This window comes from Ochotona princeps, chromosome 3 (assembly GCF_030435755.1).
Source record: "Ochotona princeps isolate mOchPri1 chromosome 3, mOchPri1.hap1, whole genome shotgun sequence".
Lineage (NCBI taxonomy): Eukaryota > Metazoa > Chordata > Mammalia > Lagomorpha > Ochotonidae > Ochotona > Ochotona princeps.
The window spans coordinates 2,516,048-2,536,078 of NC_080834.1; positions in this window are offsets into that span (position 1 = coordinate 2,516,048).

A 20,031-nucleotide genomic window follows, 5' to 3' on the forward strand; every position below is an offset into this window, starting at 1 on the left:
GTTAGGGTTAGGGTTAGTTTTAGGGTTGGTGCAAGCATTAGGGTTAGTGTTATGAGTTGTTTTAGGGTAAGTGTTAGGTTTAGAGTGAGGGTTAGTTTTAGGGTTAGTGTTGGTGTAAGCATTAAGTTAATGTTAGTGGTTGGGTTTGTGTTAGGTTTAGGAATAGGGTTAGGGTAAGGGTTAGTGTTGGGTTTAGAGAGTGTTAAGGTTAGGGTTAGTGTTGGTGTTATATTTGGGTTGCAGTTCGGGTTAGGGTTAGGGTTAGGGTTTGTGTTAGGGTTAGGGTTAGGTTTGCTGCAAGCATTAAGTTTAGGGTTAGGGTTTGGGTTTGTTTTAGGGTTAGTTTTAGGGTTAGGGTTAGGTTTAGGAAGAGGTTTATGTTTAGGGTTAAGGTTGGTGTAAGCATTCGATTTAGCGTTAGTATAAGCATTAGGTTTAGGTTCAGGGTTATTTTTTGTGATAGATTTCGGGTTAGAGTTAAGTTGGGTGTACGAACTAGGTTCAGGGTTATGCTTAGGGTTATATAGTGTTATTCTTAGGGTTAGCCTTGGTGTAAGCATTTAGGTTACAGTTTGGGTTAGGGTTCCAGGTAGGCTTAGGCTTAGGGTTAGGTTTAGGGTTAGGTTTAGGGTTAGGGTTAGGGTTAGGGTTAGGGTTTGTGTTAGGGTTACTGCTAGTGTTAGAGTGAGGATTATGGTTGGGGTTAGTGTTGGAGTAAGCATTAGGTTTAGGGTTAGGGTTTGTGTTAAGTTTAGGGTTACGGTTAGGGTTAGGGTTAGGGTTTGTTTTAGGGTTAGTGTTAGTGTCAGGGTTAGGGTTAGATCGAGTGCTAGGGTTAGGTTTAGGGTTAGGGTTTGTGTAAGCATTAAGGTTAGTGCCATGAGTTGTTTTAGGGTTAGTGTTAGGTTTAGGTATAGGGTTAGGGTAAGGTTTAGTGTTGGGTTTAGAGAGTGTTAAGGTTAGGGTTAGTGTTGGTGTTATATTTGGGTTACAGTTCGGGTTAGGGTTACGGTTAGGGTTTGTATTAGGGTTAGGGTTAGGCTTAGGGTTAGACAATATAGGGTTAGGGTTATGGTTTGTGTTAGGGTTAGTGTTAGGGTTAGGATTTGTGTTATGTTTAGGTTAAGGGTAACGGTTGGGGTTAGGGTTAGGGTTTGTGTAAGCATTAGGTTTAGGTTTAGGGTTAGGGTTAGATTTTGTATTTTGGTGGTTTAGGGTTCGTGTTAGAGTTAGGGTTAGTGTTTGTGTTAGGATCAGGGTTACGGATAGGGTTTTGGAGAGGGTGAAGTTTAGGGTTAGGGTTAATGTTGGTGTAAGCATTATGTTACGATTAAGGTTAGGGTTTGTGTTTGGGTTAGGGTTTGGCTTAGGGTTAGAGAGTGTTAGGGTTAGCGTTCGGGTTTCTGTAAGCATTTGAGTTGCTGTTGGGGTTAGAGTTCCAGGTAGGCTTAGGGTTTTGTTAGGGTTAGGGTTAGGGTTAGGGTTAGGGTTTGTTTTAGATTTAGAGTTTGTGTTAGGGTTTGTGTTACTGTTTGGGTTAGGCTTAGGGTTAGGGTTGGTGTAAGCATTAGCGTTACGGTTAGTGTTAGGGTTAGGGTTAGGTTTTGTGTTAGGTTTAGGTTTAGGCTTAGGATTAGAGAGTGTTAGGGTTAGGGTTAGACTTGATGTAATCATTTAGGTTACACTTGGGTTTAGGCATCCAATAAGGCTTATGGTTAAGCTTAGGGTTAGGGTTAGCGTTGGTGTAAGCATTTGGGTGATGATTGTGGTAAATGTTCCAGGTAGGTTTAGGGTTAATGCTAGCGTTTGGTTTAGAGTTATTGTTTTTGTTAGGGTTAGGGTTAGGCTTAGGGTTGGTGTAAGCATTAGAGTTAGGGTTAGGGTTAGGGTTATTCTTAGGGTAAGGGAGTGTTAGCGTTAGGGTTAGGGTTAGGGTTGGTGTAAGCATGTGGTTTAAGGTTGGGGTCAGGTTTCCAGGTAGGTTTAGGGATAATGTAGGGTTATGGTTATGGTTTGTGTTAGGGTTAGTGTTATGGTTAGGGTAAGGGTTGGTGCAAGCATTAGGCTTAGGGTTAGGGTTAGAGTTAGGGTTTGTGTTAGGTTTAGGATTAGGGCTAGGGTCAGGGCTTGTGTTAGGCTTAGTGTTAGGGATAGGGTTGGTTTAAGCATTAGGGTTACAATTGGGGTTAGGGTTAGGATTAGGGTTTGTGTTAGGGTCAGGGTTATGGTTAGGGTTAGGACGAGAGTGAGGTTTAAGGTTTGGGTTAATCTTGGTGTAAGCATTAGGTTTAGGGTTATGGTTAGGGCTTGTGTTGGGGTTAGGGTTAGGCTTAGGGTTAGAGAGTGCTCGGGTTAGGTTTAGGGTTGGTGTAAGCATTTGGTTTAGTGTTAGGGTTAGGGTTAGGTTTATGTTTGCTACAAGCATTAAGTTTGGTTAGGGTTTGGGTTTGTGTTAGGGTTAGTTTTAGGGTTAGGGTTAGGTTTAGGAAGAGGTTTATGTTTAGGGTTAAGGTTGGTGTAAGCATTCGATTTAGCGTTAGTATAAGCATTAGGCTTAGGTTCAGGGTTATTGTTTGTGATCCAGTTAGGTTTAGTGTTAAGTTGGGTGTACGAACTAGGTTCTGGGTTAGGCTTAGTGTTAGATAGTGTTATTCTTAGGGTTAGCCTTGGTGTAAGCATTTAGGTTACAGTTTGGGTTAGGGTTCCAGGTAGGCTTAGGCTTAGGTTTAGGTTTAGGGTTAGGTTTAGGGTTAGGGTTAGGGTTAGGGTTAGGGTTAGGGTTAGGGTTTGTGTTAGGGTGAGTGTTAGGATTAGAGTGAGGGTTATGGTTAGGGTTAGTGTTGGAGTAAGCACTAGGTTTAGGTTTAGGGTTAGGGTTTGTGTTAAGTTTAGGGTTACGGTTAGGGTTAGGGTTAGGGTTTGTTTTAGGGTTAGTGTTAGTGTCAGGGTTAGGGTTAGGTCGAGTGTTAGGGTTAGGTTTAGGGTTAGGGTTGGTGTAAGCATTAGGTTTAGGGATAGGGTTAGGGTTTGTGTTAGGGTTAGGGATAAGTTTAAGGTTAGGGTGAGGGTTAGGTTTAGGATTAGAATTAGGGTTATGGTTAGGGATAGTGTAAGCATTAGGTTTAGAGTTTGGGATAGGATTTCTGTTATTGTTAGTTTTAATGTTAGGGTTAGGGTTTGTATTAGGGTTAAGGTTAGGTTTAGAGATAGGTTTAGGGTTAAGGTTAGGGTTGGAGTAAGGGTTAGGTTTAGGGTTAGGGTTATTATTTGGGTTTGTGTTAGGGTTAGTTTTGGGTTTGTGTTAGAGTTAAGGCTAGGGATAGGGTTAGGGTTGGTGTAAGCATTAGGGTTACAATTGGGGTTTGGTTTAGGTTTAGGTTCAGGTTTAAGTTTTTGGTTAGGACAAGGGTGAATTTTAGATTTTGGCTTAATGTTGGTGTAAGCATTAGGTTTAGGGTTATGGTTAGGGTTTGTGTTAGGGTTAGGGTTAGGCTTAGGTTTGGTGTAAGCATTTAGGTTACATTTAGCATTTAGTTTATGGTTCCAGGTAGGTTTAGGGTTAATATCAGTGTTAGGTTTAGGGTTAGGGTGTATGTTAGGGTTAGGGTTAGGGTTTGGAGTTGTGTTAGGGTTAGCTTATTGTTAGACTTCGGCTTGGTGTAAGCATTACGGTTAGGGTTAGAGTTAGGGTAACTGGTGTGGTTTGTGTTAGGGTTAGCTTTAGGTTTTGGGTTATGCTTAGGGATAGAGTTAGGGTTAGGGTAAAGTTGGGTGTAAGCATTTGCTTTAGGGTTAGTGTTAGGGTTTCTGTTAGGGTTAGGGTTAGGCTTAGGGTTAGATAGTGTTACGGTTAGGGTTATCCTTGGTGTAACCATTTGGGTAACAGTTTGTGTTAGGGTTCCCGCTAGGCTTAGGCTTAGTGTTAGGGTTAGGCTTAGGGTTTGAGTTTGGGTTAGGGTTAGGGTTAGTTTTAGGGTTGGTGCAAGCATTAGGGTTAGTGTTATGAGTTGTTTTAGGGTAAGTGTTAGGTTTAGAGTGAGGGTTAGTTTTAGGGTTAGTGTTGGTGTAAGCATTAAGTTAATGTTAGTGGTTGGGTTTGTGTTAGGTTTAGGAATAGGGTTAGGGTAAGGGTTAGTGTTGGGTTTAGAGAGTGTTAAGGTTAGGGTTAGTGTTGGTGTTATATTTGGGTTGCAGTTCGGGTTAGGGTTAGGGTTAGGGTTTGTGTTAGGGTTAGGGTTAGGTTTGCTGCAAGCATTAAGTTTAGGGTTAGGGTTTGGGTTTGTTTTAGGGTTAGTTTTAGGGTTAGGGCTAGGTTTAGGAAGAGGTTTATGTTTAGGGTTAAGGTTGGTGTAAGCATTCGATTTAGCGTTAGTATAAGCATTAGGTTTAGGTTCAGGGTTATTTTTTGTGATAGATTTCGGGTTAGAGTTAAGTTGGGTGTACGAACTAGGTTCAGGGTTATGCTTAGGGTTATATAGTGTTATTCTTAGGGTTAGCCTTGGTGTAAGCATTTAGGTTACAGTTTGGGTTAGGGTTCCAGGTAGGCTTAGGCTTAGGGTTAGGTTTAGGGTTAGGTTTAGGGTTAGGGTTAGGGTTAGGGTTAGGGTTTGTGTTAGGGTTACTGCTAGTGTTAGAGTGAGGATTATGGTTGGGGTTAGTGTTGGAGTAAGCATTAGGTTTAGGGTTAGGGTTTGTGTTAAGTTTAGGGTTACGGTTAGGGTTAGGGTTAGGGTTTGTTTTAGGGTTAGTGTTAGTGTCAGGGTTAGGGTTAGATCGAGTGCTAGGGTTAGGTTTAGGGTTAGGGTTTGTGTAAGCATTAAGGTTAGTGCCATGAGTTGTTTTAGGGTTAGTGTTAGGTTTAGGTATAGGGTTAGGGTAAGGTTTAGTGTTGGGTTTAGAGAGTGTTAAGGTTAGGGTTAGTGTTGGTGTTATATTTGGGTTACAGTTCGGGTTAGGGTTACGGTTAGGGTTTGTATTAGGGTTAGGGTTAGGCTTAGGGTTAGACAATATAGGGTTAGGGTTATGGTTTGTGTTAGGGTTAGTGTTAGGGTTAGGATTTGTGTTATGTTTAGGTTAAGGGTAACGGTTGGTGTTAGGGTTAGGGTTTGTGTAAGCATTAGGTTTAGGTTTAGGGTTAGGGTTAGATTTTGTATTTTGGTCGTTTATGGTTCGTGTTAGAGTTAGGGTTAGTGTTTGTGTTAGGATCAGGGTTACGGATAGGGTTTTGGAGAGGGTGAAGTTTAGGGTTAGGGTTAATGTTGGTGTAAGCATTATGTTACGATTAAGGTTAGGGTTTGTGTTTGGGTTAGGGTTTGGCTTAGGGTTAGAGAGTGTTAGGGTTAGCGTTCGGGTTTCTGTAAGCATTTGAGTTGCTGTTGGGGTTAGAGTTCCAGGTAGGCTTAGGGTTTTGTTAGGGTTAGGGTTAGGGTTAGGGTTTGTTTTAGATTTAGAGTTTGTGTTAGGGTTTGTGTTACTGTTTGGGTTAGGCTTAGGGTTAGGGTTGGTGTAAGCATTAGCGTTACGGTTAGTGTTAGGGTTAGGGTTAGGTTTTGTGTTAGGTTTAGGTTTAGGCTTAGGATTAGAGAGTGTTAGGGTTAGGGTTAGACTTGATGTAATCATTTAGGTTACACTTGGGTTTAGGCATCCAATAAGGCTTATGGTTAAGCTTAGGGTTAGGGTTAGCGTTGGTGTAAGCATTTGGGTGATGATTGTGGTAAATGTTCCAGGTAGGTTTAGGGTTAATGCTAGCGTTTGGTTTAGAGTTATTGTTTTTGTTAGGGTTAGGGTTAGGCTTAGGGTTGGTGTAAGCATTAGAGTTAGGGTTAGGGTTAGGGTTATTCTTAGGGTAAGGGAGTGTTAGCGTTAGGGTTAGGGTTAGGGTTGGTGTAAGCATGTGGTTTAAGGTTGGGGTCAGGTTTCCAGGTAGGTTTAGGGATAATGTAGGGTTATGGTTAGGGTTTGTGTTAGGGTTAGTGTTATGGTTAGGGTAAGGGTTGGTGCAAGCATTAGGCTTAGGGTTAGGGTTAGAGTTAGGGTTTGTGTTAGGTTTAGGATTAGGGCTAGGGTCAGGGCTTGTGTTAGGCTTAGTGTTAGGGATAGGGTTGGTTTAAGCATTAGGGTTACAATTGGGGTTAGGGTTAGGATTAGGGTTTGTGTTAGGGTCAGGGTTATGGTTAGGGTTAGGACGAGAGTGAGGTTTAAGGTTTGGGTTAATCTTGGTGTAAGCATTAGGTTTAGGGTTATGGTTAGGGCTTGTGTTGGGGTTAGGGTTAGGCTTAGGGTTAGAGAGTGCTCGGGTTAGGTTTAGGGTTGGTGTAAGCATTTGGTTTAGGGTTAGGGTTAGGGTTAGGGTTAGGTTTGCTACAAGCATTAAGTTTGGTTAGGGTTTGGGTTTGTGTTAGGGTTAGTTTTAGGGTTAGGGTTAGGTTTAGGAAGAGGTTTATGTTTAGGGTTAAGGTTGGTGTAAGCATTCGATTTAGCGTTAGTATAAGCATTAGGCTTAGGTTCAGGGTTATTGTTTGTGATCCAGTTAGGTTTAGTGTTAAGTTGGGTGTACGAACTAGGTTCTGGGTTAGGCTTAGTGTTAGATAGTGTTATTCTTAGGGTTAGCCTTGGTGTAAGCATTTAGGTTACAGTTTGGGTTAGGGTTCCAGGTAGGCTTAGGCTTAGGTTTAGGTTTAGGGTTAGGTTTAGGGTTAGGGTTAGGGTTAGGGTTAGGGTTAGGGTTAGGGTTAGGGTTTGTGTTAGGGTGAGTGTTAGGATTAGAGTGAGGGTTATGGTTAGGGTTAGTGTTGGAGTAAGCACTAGGTTTAGGTTTAGGGTTAGGGTTTGTGTTAAGTTTAGGGTTACGGTTAGGGTTAGGGTTAGGGTTTGTTTTAGGGTTAGTGTTAGTGTCAGGGTTAGGGTTAGGTCGAGTGTTAGTGTTAGGTTTAGGGTTAGGGTTGGTGTAAGCATTAGGTTTAGGGATAGGGTTAGGGTTTGTGTTAGGGTTAGGGATAAGTTTAAGGTTAGGGTGAGGGTTAGGTTTAGGATTAGAATTAGGGTTATGGTTAGGGATAGTGTAAGCATTAGGTTTAGAGTTTGGGATAGGATTTCTGTTATTGTTAGTTTTAATGTTAGGGTTAGGGTTTGTATTAGGGTTAAGGTTAGGTTTAGAGATAGGTTTAGGGTTAAGGTTAGGGTTGGAGTAAGGGTTAGGTTTAGGGTTAGGGTTATTATTTGGGTTTGTGTTAGGGTTAGTTTTGGGTTTGTGTTAGAGTTAAGGCTAGGGATAGGGTTAGGGTTGGTGTAAGCATTAGGGTTACAATTGGGGTTTGGTTTAGGTTTAGGTTCAGGTTTAAGTTTTTGGTTAGGACAAGGGTGAATTTTAGATTTTGGCTTAATGTTGGTGTAAGCATTAGGTTTAGGGTTATGGTTAGGGTTTGTGTTAGGGTTAGGGTTAGGCTTAGGTTTGGTGTAAGCATTTAGGTTACATTTAGCATTTAGTTTATGGTTCCAGGTAGGTTTAGGGTTAATATCAGTGTTAGGTTTAGGGTTAGGGTGTATGTTAGGGTTAGGGTTAGGGTTTGGAGTTGTGTTAGGGTTAGCTTATTGTTAGACTTCGGCTTGGTGTAAGCATTACGGTTAGGGTTAGAGTTAGGGTAACTGGTGTGGTTTGTGTTAGGGTTAGCTTTAGGTTTTGGGTTATGCTTAGGGATAGAGTTAGGGTTAGGGTAAAGTTGGGTGTAAGCATTTGCTTTAGGGTTAGTGTTAGGGTTTCTGTTAGGGTTAGGGTTAGGCTTAGGGTTAGATAGTGTTACGGTTAGGGTTATCCTTGGTGTAACCATTTGGGTAACAGTTTGTGTTAGGGTTCCCGCTAGGCTTAGGCTTAGTGTTAGGGTTAGGCTTAGGGTTTGATTTTGGGTTAGGGTTAGGGTTAGTTTTAGGGTTGGTGCAAGCATTAGGGTTAGTGTTATGAGTTGTTTTAGGGTAAGTGTTAGGTTTAGAGTGAGGGTTAGTTTTAGGGTTAGTGTTGGTGTAAGCATTAAGTTAATGTTAGTGGTTGGGTTTGTGTTAGGTTTAGGAATAGGGTTAGGGTAAGGGTTAGTGTTGGGTTTAGAGAGTGTTAAGGTTAGGGTTAGTGTTGGTGTTATATTTGGGTTGCAGTTCGGGTTAGGGTTAGGGTTAGGGTTTGTGCTAGGGTTAGGGTTAGGCTTAGGGTAAGACAATATAGGGTTAGGGTTATGGTTTGTTTTAGGGTTAGGGTTAGGGTTTGTGTTATGTTTAGGTTAAGGGTAACGGTTGGTGTTAGGGTTAGGGTTTGTGTAAGCATTAGGTTTAGGTTTAGGGTTAGGGTTAGATTTTGTATTTTGGTGGTTTAGGGTTTGTTTTAGTGTTAGGGTTAGGGTTTGTGTTAGGGTCAGGGTTACGGATAGGGTTTTGGAGAGAGTGAAGTTTAGGGTTTGGGTTAATGTTGGTGTAAGCATTAGGTTTATGATTACGGTTAGGATTTGTATTTTGGTTAGGGTTAAGTTTAGGGTTAGAGAGTGTTAGGGTAAGGGTTCGGGTTTCTGTAAGCATTTGGGTTACTGTTGGGGTTAGAGTTCCAGGTAGGCTTAGGGTTTTGTTAGGGTTAGGGTTAGGGTTATGGTTTGTGTTAGGGTTAGGGTTTGTGTTAGGGTTTGTGTTACTGTTAGGGTTAGGCTTAGGGTTAGGGTTGGTGTAAGCATTAGGGTTAGGGTTAGTGTTAGGGTTAGGGTTAGGTTTTGTGTTAGGTTTAGGATTAGGCTTAGGATTAGAGAGTGTTAGGGTTAGGGTTAGGCTTGATGTAATCATTTAGGTTACACTTGGGTTTAGGCATCCAATAAGGCTTACGGTTAAGCTTAGGGTTAGGGTTAGCGTTGGGGTTAGGGTCTGTGTTAGAATTAGGGTTAGTGTTGGTTTCCGCATTGCGTTACGTTTGGGGTTAAGGTTCAGGGTAGGTTTAGGGTTAATATTAGTGTTAGGGTTAGGGTTAGGAGTAGTGTTATTGTTAGGGTTAGAGTTAGCGTTAGGGTTAGGGTTAGTGTTGGTGTAAGCATTTGGGTTATGGTTCGGGTTAATGTTCCAGGTAGGTTTAGGGTTAATGCTAGTGTTTGGTTTAGAGTTATTGTTTTTTTAGGATTAGGGTTAGGCTTAGGGTTGGTGTAAGCATTAGGGTTAGGGTTAAGTTTAGGGTTATTCTTAGGGTAAGGGAGTGTTAGAGTTAGGGTTAGGGTTGGTGTAAGCATGTGGTTTAAGGTTGGGGTTAGGTTTACAGGTAGGTTAATGGATAATGTAGGGTTAGGGTTAGGGTTTGTGTTAGGGTTAGTGTTAGGGTTTGTGTTAGGTTTAGTGTTATGGTTAGGGTAAGGGTTGGTGTAAGCATTAAGGTTAGAGTTAGGGTTAGAGTTAGGGTTTGTGTTAGGTTTAGGATTAGGTTTAGGGTCAGGGCTTGTGTTAGGCTTAGTGTTAGGGATAGGGTTGGTTTAAGCATTTAAGGGTTACAATTGGGGTTAGGGTTATTGTTAGGGTTTGTGTTAGGGTCAGGATTATGGTTAGGGTTAGGACGAGAGTGAGGTTTAAGGTTTGGGTTAATCTTGGTGTAAGCATTAGGTTTAGGGTTATGGATAGGGCTTGTGTTGGGGTTAGGGTTAGGCTTAGGTTTAGAGAGTGCTCGGGTTAGGTTTAGGGTTGGTGTAATATTTGGTTTAGGGTTACGGTTAGGGTTAGGGTTAGGTTTGCTGCAAGCATTAAGTTTAGGGTTAGGGTTTGGGTTTGTTTTAGGGTTAGTTTTAGGGTTAGGGTTAGGTTTAGGAAGAGGTTTATGTTTAGGGTTAAGGTTGGTGTAAGCATTCAATTTAGCGTTAGTATAAGCATTAGGTTTAGGTTCAGGGTTATTTTTTGTGATAGATTTCGGGTTAGAGTTAAGTTGGGTGTACGAACTAGGTTCAGGGTTATGCTTAGGGTTATATAGTGTTATTCTTAGGGTTAGCCTTGGTGTAAGCATTTAGGTTACAGTTTGGGTTAGGGTTCCAGGTAGGCTTAGGCTTAGGGTTAGGTTTAGGGTTAGGTTTAGGGTTAGGGTTAGGGTTAGGGTTAGGGTTAGGGTTAGGGTTTGTGTTAGGGTTACTGTTAGTGTTAGAGTGAGGATTATGGTTGGGGTTAGTGTTGGAGTAAGCACTAGGTTTAGGGTTAGGGTTTGTGTTAAGTTTAGGGTTACGGTTAGGGTTAGGGTTAGGGTTTGTTTTAGGGTTAGTGTTAGTGTCAGGGTTAGGGTCAGGTCGAGTGCTAGGGTTAGGTTTAGGGTTAGGGTTGGTGTAAGCATTAGGTTTACGGATAGGGTTAGGGTTTGTGTTAGGGTTAGGGATAAGTTTAAGGTTAGGGTGAGGGTTAGGTTTAGGATTAGAATTAGGGTTATGGTTAGGGATAGTGTAAGCATTAGGTTTAGAGTTTGGGATAGTGTGTGTTATTGTTAGTTTTAGTGTTAGGGTTAGGGTTTGTGTTAGGGTTAAGGTTAGGTTTAGAGATAGGTTTAGGGTTAAGGTTAGGGTTGGAGTAAGGGTTAGGTTTAGGGTTAGGGTTATTATTTGGGTTTGTGTTAGGGTTAGTTTTGGGTTTGTGTTAGAGTTAAGGCTAGTTTTAGGGTTAGGGTTGGTGTAAGCATTAGGGTTAGTGCCATGAGTTGTTTTAGGGTTAGTGTTAGGTTTAGGTATAGGGTTAGGGTAAGGGTTAGTGTTGGGTTTAGAGAGTGTTAAGGTTAGGGTTAGTGTTGGTGTTATATTTGGGTTACTGTTCGGGTTAGGGTTACGGTTAGGGTTTGTATTAGGGTTAGGGTTAGGCTTAGGGTTAGACAATATAGGGTTAGGGTTATGGTTTGTGTTAGGGTTAGTGTTAGGGTTAGGATTTGTGTTATGTTTAGGTTAAGGGTAACGGTTGGTGTTAGGGTTAGGATTTGTGTAAGCATTAGGTTTAGGTTTAGGGTTAGGGTTAGATTTTGTATTTTGGTCGTTTATGGTTCGTGTTAGAGTTAGGGTTAGTGTTTGTGTTAGGGTCAGGGTTACGGATAGGGTTTTGGGTAGGGTGAAGTTTAGGGTTAGGGTTAATGTTGGTGTAAGCATTATGTTACGATTAAGGTTAGGGTTTGTGTTTGGGTTAGGGTTTGGCTTAGGGTTAGAGAGTGTTAGGGTTAGCGTTCGGGTTTCTGTAAGCATTTGAGTTGCTGTTGGGGTTAGAGTTCCAGGTAGGCTTAGGGTTTTGTTAGGGTTAGGGTTAGGGTTAGGGTTAGGGTTTGTTTTAGGGTTAGAGTTTGTGTTAGGGTTTGTGTTACTGTTTGGGTTAGGCTTAGGGTTAGGGTTGGTGTAAGCATTAGCGTTACGGTTAGTGTTAGGGTTAGGGTTAGGTTTTGTGTTAGGTTTAGGTTTAGGCTTAGGATTAGAGAGTGTTAGGGTTAGGGTTAGGCTTGATGTAATCATTTAGGTTACACTTGGGTTTAGGCATCCAATAAGGCTTATGGTTAAGCTTAGGGTTAGGGTTAGCGTTGGTGTAAGCATTTGGGTGATGATTGTGGTAAATGTTCCAAGTAGGTTTAGGGTTAATGCTAGCGTTTGGTTTAGAGTTATTGTTTTTGTTAGGGTTAGGGTTAGGGTTAGGGTTGGTGTAAGCATTAGGGTTAGGGTTAGGGTTAGGGTTATTCTTAGGGTAAGGGAGTTTCGGGTTAGGGTTAGGGTTAGGGTTGGTGTAAGCATGTGGTTTAAGGTTGGGGTCAGGTTTCCAGGTAGGTTTAGGGATAATGTAGGGTTATGGTTAGGGTTTGTGTTAGGGTTAGTGTTATGGTTAGGGTAAGGGTTGGTGCAAGCATTAGGCTTAGGGTTAGGGTTAGAGTTAGGGTTTGTGTTAGGTTTAGGATTAGGGCTAGGGTCAGGGCTTGTGTTAGGCTTAGTGTTAGGGATAGGGTTGGTTTAAGCATTAGGGTTACAATTGGGGTTAGGGTTATTGTTAGGGTTTGTGTTAGGGTCAGGGTTATGGTTAGGGTTAGGACGAGAGTGAGGTTTAAGGTTTGGGTTAATCTTGGTGTAAGCATTAGGTTTAGGGTTATGGTTAGGCCTTGTGTTGGGGTTAGGGTTAGGCTTAGGGTTAGAGAGTGCTCGGGTTAGGTTTAGGGTTGGTGTAAGCATTTGGTTTAGGGTTACGGTTAGGGTTAGGGTTAGGTTTGCTGCAAGCATTAAGTTTGGTTAGGGTTTGGGTTTGTGTTAGGGTTAGTTTTAGGGTTAGGGTTAGGTTTAGGAAGAGGTTTATGTTTAGGGTTAAGGTTGGTGTAAGCATTCGATTTAGCGTTAGTATAAGCATTAGGCTTAGGTTCAGGGTTATTGTTTGTGATCCAGTTAGGTTTAGTGTTAAGTTGGGTGTACGAACTAGGTTCTGGGTTAGGCTTAGTGTTAGATAGTGTTATTCTTAGGGTTAGCCTTGGTGTAAGCATTTAGGTTACAGTTTGGGTTAGGGTTCCAGGTAGGCTTAGGCTTAGGGTTAGGTTTAGGGTTAGGTTTAGGGTTAGGGTTAGGGTTAGGGTTAGGGTTTGTGTTAGGGTTAGTGTTAGGATTTGAGTGAGGGTTATGGTTAGGGTTAGGGTTTGTGTTAGGGTTTGTGTTAGGTTTAGTGTTACGGTTAGGATAAGGGTTGGTGTAAGCATTAGGGTTACGGTTCGGGTTAGAGTTAGTGTTTGTGTTAGATTTAGGATTAGGGTTAGGGTCAGGGCTTGTGTTAGGGTTAGTGCTAGGGATAGGGTTGGTTTAAGCCTTAGGGTTACAATTGGGGTTAAGGTTAGGGTTAGGGTTTGTGTTCGGATCAGGGTTATGGTTAGGGTTAGGACGAGAGTGAGGTTTAAGGTTTGGGTTAATGTTGGTGTAAACATTACGTTTAGGGTTATGGTTAGGGCTTGTGTTGGGGTTAGGGTTAGGCTTAGGTTTAGAGAGTGCTCGGGTTAGTTTTAGGGTTGGTGTAAGCATTTGGGTTAGGGTTAGGGTTAGGTTTGGTGCAAGCATTAAATTTAGGGTTAGGGTTTGGGTTTGTGTTAGGGTTAGTTTTAGGGTTAGGGTTAGGTTTAGGAAGAGGTTTATGTTTAGGGTTAAGGTTGGTGTAAGCATTAGGTTTAGGGTTAGTATAAGCATTAGGTTTAGGTTTAGGGTTATTGTTTCTGTTAGAGTTAGGGTTAGAGTTAGGTTTAGGGTTAAGTTGGGTGTACGAACTAGGTTTAAGGTTAGGCTTAGGTTAGATAGTGTTATTCTTATGGTTAGCCTTGGTGTGAGCATTTAGGTTTCAGTTTGGGTTAGGGTTAGGTTTAGGGTTAGGGTTTGTGTTAGGGTTACTGTTAGTGTTAGAGTGAGGATTATGGTTGGGGTTAGTGTTGGAGTAAGCACTAGGTTTAGGTTTAGAGTTAGGGTTTGTGTTAAGTTTAGGGTTACGGTTAGGGTTAGGGTTAGGGTTTGTTTTAGGGTTAGTGTTAGTTTCAGGGTTAGGGTTAAGGAGAGTGTTAGGGTTAGGGTTAGGGTTATTGTCAGGGTTAGGGTTAGGGTTGGTGTAAGCATTAGGTTTTGAGTTATGGTTAGGGTTTGTGTTAGGATTAGGGATAAGTTTAAAGTTAGGGTGAGGGTTAGATTTAGGATTAGAATTAGGGTTATGGTTAGGGATGGTGTAAGCATTAGGTTTAGAGTTAGGAATAGGGTTTGTGTTATTGTTAGGTTTAGGCTTAGGGTTAGGTTTTGTGTTATGGTTAGGGTTAGGGTTAGGTTTAGATATAGGGTTAGGGTTATGGTTAGGGTTGGAGTAAGCATTAGTTTTAGGGTTAGGTTTATGATTTGGGTTTGTGTTAGGGTTAGTTTTAGGGTTAGTGTTAGAGTTAGGGTTAGGGATAGGGTTAGGGTTGGTGTAAGCATTAGGGTTACAATTGGGGTTTGGATAGGGTCAGGTTTAAGTTTAGGGTTAGGTCAAGGGTGATTTTTAGAGTTTGGGTTAATGTTGGTGTAAGCATTAGGTTTAGGGTAATGGTTAGGGTTTGTGTTAGGGTTAGGGTTAGGCTGAGGGTTGTTGTAAGCATTTAGGTTACGTTTAGCATTTAGGTTATGGTTTCAGGTATGTTTAGGATTAATGTTAGGGTTAGGTTTACGTTTAGGGTTTGTGTTAGAGTTAGGGTTAGGGTTAGGGTTAGGGTAGTTTTAGGGTTGTGTTACGGTTAGGGTTAGTGTTAGGGTTCGGCTTGGTGTAAGCATTACGGTTAGGGTTAGAGTTAGGGTTACTGGTATGGTTTGTGTTAGGGTTAGCTTTAGGTTTTGGGTTAGGTTTAGGGTTAGAGTTAGGGTTGGGGTAAATTTGGGTGTAAGCATTTGATTTAGGGTTAGGGTTAGGGTTTCTGTTAGTGTTCGGGTTAGGCTTAGGGTTAGATAGTGTTAGGGTTAAGGTTAGCCTTGGTGTAAGCATTTGGGTAACAGTTTGGGTTAGGGTTCCCGGGTTGTTTATGATTAGTGCTAGGGTTAGGGTTAGGTTTTGTGTTAGGGTTAGGGTTAGGGTTTTGGTTAGGGTTGGTGTAAGCATTAAGGTTAGGGTTATGAGTTGTGTTAGGGTTATTGTTAGGTTTAGAGTGAGGGTTAATTTTATGGTTAGTGTTTGTTAAGCATTAAGTTTAGGTTTATTGCTAGGGTTTGTGTTAGGGTTAGAATTAGAATTAGGGTTAGTGTTAGGTTGGTGTAAGCATTAGGTTTAGGGTTAGGGTTAGGTTTTTTTTAATAGGGTTAGGGTTAGGCATAGGGTTTGTGTTAGGGTGAGGGTTAGGTTTTGTGTTAGGTTTATGGTTAGACTTGGTGTAAGCATTACGGTTTGCGTTGGGGTTATGGTTAGGGGTATGGTTTGTGTTAGCGTTAGGTTTAGTGTTTGTTTTAGGATGAGGGTTATGGTTAGGGTTACGGTAAAGTTGTGTGTAAGCATTAGGTTTACAATTAGGGTTAGGTTTTGTGTTATTGTTAGGGTAAGACTCAGGGTTAGATAGTGTTAGGGTTAGGGTTAGGTTAGAATTGGTGTATACATTTGGGTTACAGTTTAAGTTTAGGGTTTGAGGTATGCCTAGGCTTAGCGTTACGGTTAGGGTTAGGGTTAGTGTTAGGGTTAGTTTTAGGGTTAGGGTTAGATTTAGGGTTGGTGTAAGCATTAGTGTTAGGGTTATCGTTTGTGTTAGGGTTAGAGTTAGGGTTTGTGTTAGGTTTAGGGTTAGAATTAGGGTTAGGGTCAGGTTGGTGTAAGCATTAGATTTAGGGTTAGGGTTATGGTTTGTATTAGGGTTAGGGTTGGGGTTACTGTTCCAAGTGGGCTTAGGGATAGGATTATGGTTGGTGTAAGCATTAGGTTTAGGGTTAAGGTTTGTATTAGGGTTATAGTTATGGTTAGTTTTAGGGTTGGTGTAAGCATTAGGGTTGGGGTTAGGGTTAGTGTTAGGGTTTGAGTTAGGGTTAGTGATAGAGTTATGGTTAGTCTGAGCGTTTGAGAGTGTTAGGGTTAGCGTTAGGGTTGGTGTAAGCCTTTGGGTTACGGTTAGGGTTAGTGTTCCAGTTAGGTTTAGGGTTAATGTTAGGGTTAGGGTTAGTGCTAGTGTTTGTGTTAGGGTTAGGGTTAGATTTTGTGTTAGGGTTAGTGTTAGGGTTAGGATTAGGGTTGTAAGCATTATGGTTAGGGTTACTGTTAGGGTTAGAGTTAGGTTTAGAGTTTATTTTAGGGTTAAGTCTACAGTTTGTGTTAAGGTTATGGTAGAGTTAGGGTTAGTGTTAGGGTTAGAGTAAAGGTTAGGGCTAGGGTTAGTGTTGGTTAAGCATTAAGTTTAACTTTAGGGTTAGGGTTTGTGTTAGGGTTAGGGATATCGTTAGGGTAAGGGTTAGGTTTGGGTTTAGCAATTGGTTTACTGTTCATGTAAGGTTTATGGTTAGGGTTTTTGTTAGAGTTATGGTTAGTGTTTGGGTTAGGGTTAGGGTTAGGGTTGGAGTTAGGGTCTGTGTTAGGACTAGGATTAGAGTTGGTGTCAGCATTTGGGTTACGATTGGGGTTAAGGTTCCAGGTTGGTTTAGAGTTAATGTTAATGTTAGGGTTAGGGTTACGGATAGGGTTAGGGTTTGTGTTAGGCTTAGGGTTAGGGTTAAGGTTAGGTTTAGGATTTTGTTAGGGTTAGAGTTAGGCTTGGGCTGGTGTAAGCATTAGGGTTAGGATTAGGGTTAGTGATATGGTTTTTATTAAGGTTAGGGTTAGGGATTGTGTTAGGGTTAGTGCAAGAGCTAGGTTTACGGTTGGTGTAAGCATTAGGTTTGGGTTTAGGGTTAGGGTTTGTGTTAGGGTACGGGTTAGGTTTAGGGTTAGAGAGTGTTAGGGTTAGGGTTGGTGTAAGCATTTGTGTTAGTTTTGGGGTTTAGGTTCCAGGTAGGTTTAGGGTTAATGTTAGAGTTTGGGTTAGGGTTAGGGTTTTTGTTAGGTTTATGGTTAGGCTTAGGGTTGGTGTAAGCATTAGTGTTATTGTTAGGGTTAGGGTTAAGGTTTGTGTTACTGTTGGGGTTAGAGAGTGTTAGAGTTAGGGTTAGTGTTGGTGTTAGCATTTGGGTTACGGTAGGGGTTAGGGTTCCAGGTAGGTTTATAGTTAATGTTAGTGTTAGGGTTTGTGTTAGGGTTAGGGTATGTGTAAGGTTTACGGTCAGGGTTAGGGTTAGGGATATGTTTTCTGTTAATTTTTGTGTTAGGGTTAGGGTCAGGGTTTTTGTTAGGGTTAGGGTTTGGCTTAGGGTAAGAGAGTGCTAGGGTTAGGGTTAGAGTTGGTTTTCGCATTTGGTTTATGGATGGGGTTAGGGTTCCAGGTAGGTTTCGCGTTAATGTTAAGGTTTGTGTTAGGGTTAGGGTTTCTGTTAGTGTTAGGGTTAGGGTTTGTGTTAGGGTTAGTGCTAGGGTTAGGGTTGGTGTAAGCATTAGGGTTAGGTTAGGGTTAGGGTGTGTTTTAGGTTTAGTGTTAGGTTTAGGGTTACGGTTAGGATGAGGGTTATGGTAAGGGTTAGGGTTGGTGTAACCATTAGGTTTAGGGTTAGGGTTAGGGTTTGTGTTGGGATTAGTTTTAGGATTAGGTTTAGAGTTTGGGTTTGTTTTATGGTTAGGATTAGAGTTAGGGTTAGTGTTAAAGTTGGGTGTAAGCATTAGGTTTAGGGTTAGGGTTAGGGTTTGTGTTATTCTTATGGGAGGCTTAGGGTTAGATAGTGTTAGGGTTAGGGTTAGGGTTAGCCTTTGTGTAAGCATTTGGGTTTCAGTTTGAGTTAGGGTTCCAGGTAGGCTTAGGCTTAGGGTTAATGTTAGGGTTATGGTTAGGGTTTGTGATATGGTTAATGTTAGGGTTAGGGTTAGGGTTGGTGTAAGCATTAGGGTTAAGTTTAGGGTTAGGGTTTGTGTTAGCTTTTTGTTAGGGTTAGAGTGAGGGTTAGGATTAGTGTTAGTGTTAGTGTAAGCATTAGGTTTAGGGTTAGGATTAGGGTTTGTGTTAGTGTTAGGGATAGGGTTAGCTAAGTTTTAGGGTTGGGTTAAGAGAGTGTTTGGGTTAGGGTTATTGTTGGTGTTAGCATTTGGATTACAGTTCGGGATAGGTTTAGTGTTAGGGTTTGTATTAGGGTTATGGTTAGTGTTGGTGTCAGCATTTGGGTTACTATAGAGGTTAAGGTTTTAGGTAGGTTTAGATTTAGTGTTAGGGTTATAGTTAGGGTTAGTGTTAGGTTTAGGGTTAGGATTAGGATTGGTGTAAGCATTAGGGTTAGGATTTGGTTCGGGTTAGGGTTGGTGTTAGTGTTAGGCTTAGAGTTTGTGTTAGGGTTAGGGTTAGGGTTAGGTTTATGATTAGATTTAAGGTTATGTTTAGGGTTGGTGTAAGCATTAGGTTTAGGGTTAGGGTTAAAGATTGTGTTAGGGTTAGGGTTGGGGTTGGGGTTAGGGTTGGTGTAAGTATTAGGTTTAGAGTTAGGGTTATGATTTTGGTTTGTGTTAGGCTTAGGATTAGGGTTAGGTTTAGGTTTAGGTGCAGGGTTAGGAATGCTGTAAGCATTAAGGATACAATCAGGGTTAGGGTTAGGGTAAGGTTTCTGGTCAGGGTTAGGGTAAGCTTTAGGATAAGAGTGAGGTTTAGGGTTTCGGTTAATGTTGGTGAAAGCATTAGTTTTAGGGTTATGGTTAGGTTTTGTGTTAGGTTTAGGGTTAGGCTTAGGGTTAGAGAGTATAGGGTTAGGGTTATCGTTTGTGTTAGGGTTATGGTTAGGGTTCGGGTTTTTGTTAGGGTTAGGTTGGGTAACGGTTGGTGTTAGGGTTAGGGTTGGTGTAAGCATTAGGTTTAGGATTAGGGTTAGGGTTAGATTTTGTATTTTGGTGTTAGGGTTTGTGTTAGGGTTAGGGTTAGGGTTAGGGTTAGTCTAAGCATTAGGGTTAGGGTTAGGGTTAAAGTTTGTGTTAGGATCAGGGTTACGGATAAGGTTAGGGCAAGGGTGAAATTTAGGGTTTGGGTTAATGTTGGTGTAAGCGTTAGGTTTAGGGTTACTGTTAGGGTTTGTGTTACTGTTAGGGTTAGGCTTAGGGTTAGAGAGTGTTAGGGTTATGGTTCGGGTTTCTGTAAGCATTTGGGTTACTGTTCGGGTTAGAGTTCCAGGTAGGCTTAGGGTTTTGTTAGGGTTAGGGTTATGGTTTGTGTTAGGGTTATGGTTTGTATTAGGGTTTGTGTTACTCTTAGGGTTAGGCTTAGGGTTAGGGTTAGTGTAAGCATTAGGGTTAGGGTTTGTGTTAGGTTTAGGATTAGGGTTAGGATTAGAGAGTGTTATTGTTAGGGTTAGGCTTGATGTAAGCATTTGGGTTACTGTTGGGTTTAGGCTTCCAATAAGGCTTACGGTTAAGCTTAGGGTTAGGGTTAGGGTTGGGGTTAGGGTCTGTGTTAGAATTAGGGTTAGTGTTGGTTTCCGCATTGGGTTACGTTTGGGGTTAAGGTTCAGGGTAGGTTTAGGGTTAATGTTAGGTTTAGGGTTAGAGTTAGGGTTAGTGTTGGTGTAAGCATTTGGGTTATGGTTGTGGTAAATGTTCCAGGTACGTTTAGGGTTAATGTTAGTATTTGGTTTAGACTTTTTGTTTGTGTTAGTGTTGGGGTTAGGCTTAGGGTTATTTTAAGCAGTAGGGTTATTGTTAGGATTAGACTTAGGGTAAGAGAGTGTTAGTGTTAGGGTTAGGGTTGGTTTAAGGTGCTTTAAGGTTGGGGTAAGGTTTCCAGGTTGGTTTAGGGTTAATGTTAGTGTTAGGTTAGGGTTTGTGTTAGGGTTAGTATTAGGGTTAGTGTGAGGGTATGGATTAGGGTTAGTGTTTTTATTAGCATTTGGGTTACAGTTCGTGTTTGGCATAGGTTTAGGGTTTGTGTTAGGGTTAGGGTTAGGGTTAAAGTTAGGGTTAGGGTTAGTTTTTTGGTTAGGGTCTGTGTAAGCATTAGCTTTAGGGTTAGGGTTAGCGTTGTGTTAGGGTTATGGAAAGGATTAGGTTTATGATTAGGGTTTCTCCTAGGGTTAGGGTTAGAGTTAGGGTTATGGTTAAGTTGGGTTTAAGCTATAGGTTTAGGGTTAGGGTTAGGGGTTGTGTTAGGGTTAGTGTTAGGGTTAGGATGAGTGTTATGGTTAGGGTTAGGCTTGGTGTAAACATTTGGGTTACAGTTGGGTTTAGGCTTCAGATAGGCTTACGATTAAGCTTAGGGTTATGGTTAGGGTTGGGGATAGGGTGTGTGTTAGAATTAGGGTTAGTGTTTGTGTCAGCGTTTGTGTTAAGTTTAGGGTTAAGGTTCAGGGTAGGTTTAGGGTTAATGTTAGGGTTAGGGTTAGGCTTACGGCTAGGGTGAGGGTTAGTGTTTATGTTAGTGTTCGTGTAAGCATTTGGGTTATGGTTGGGGTTAATGTTCCAGGTAAGTTTAGGGTTAGTGTTTGGGTTAGGGTTAGGGTTTGTGTTAGGGTTAGGATT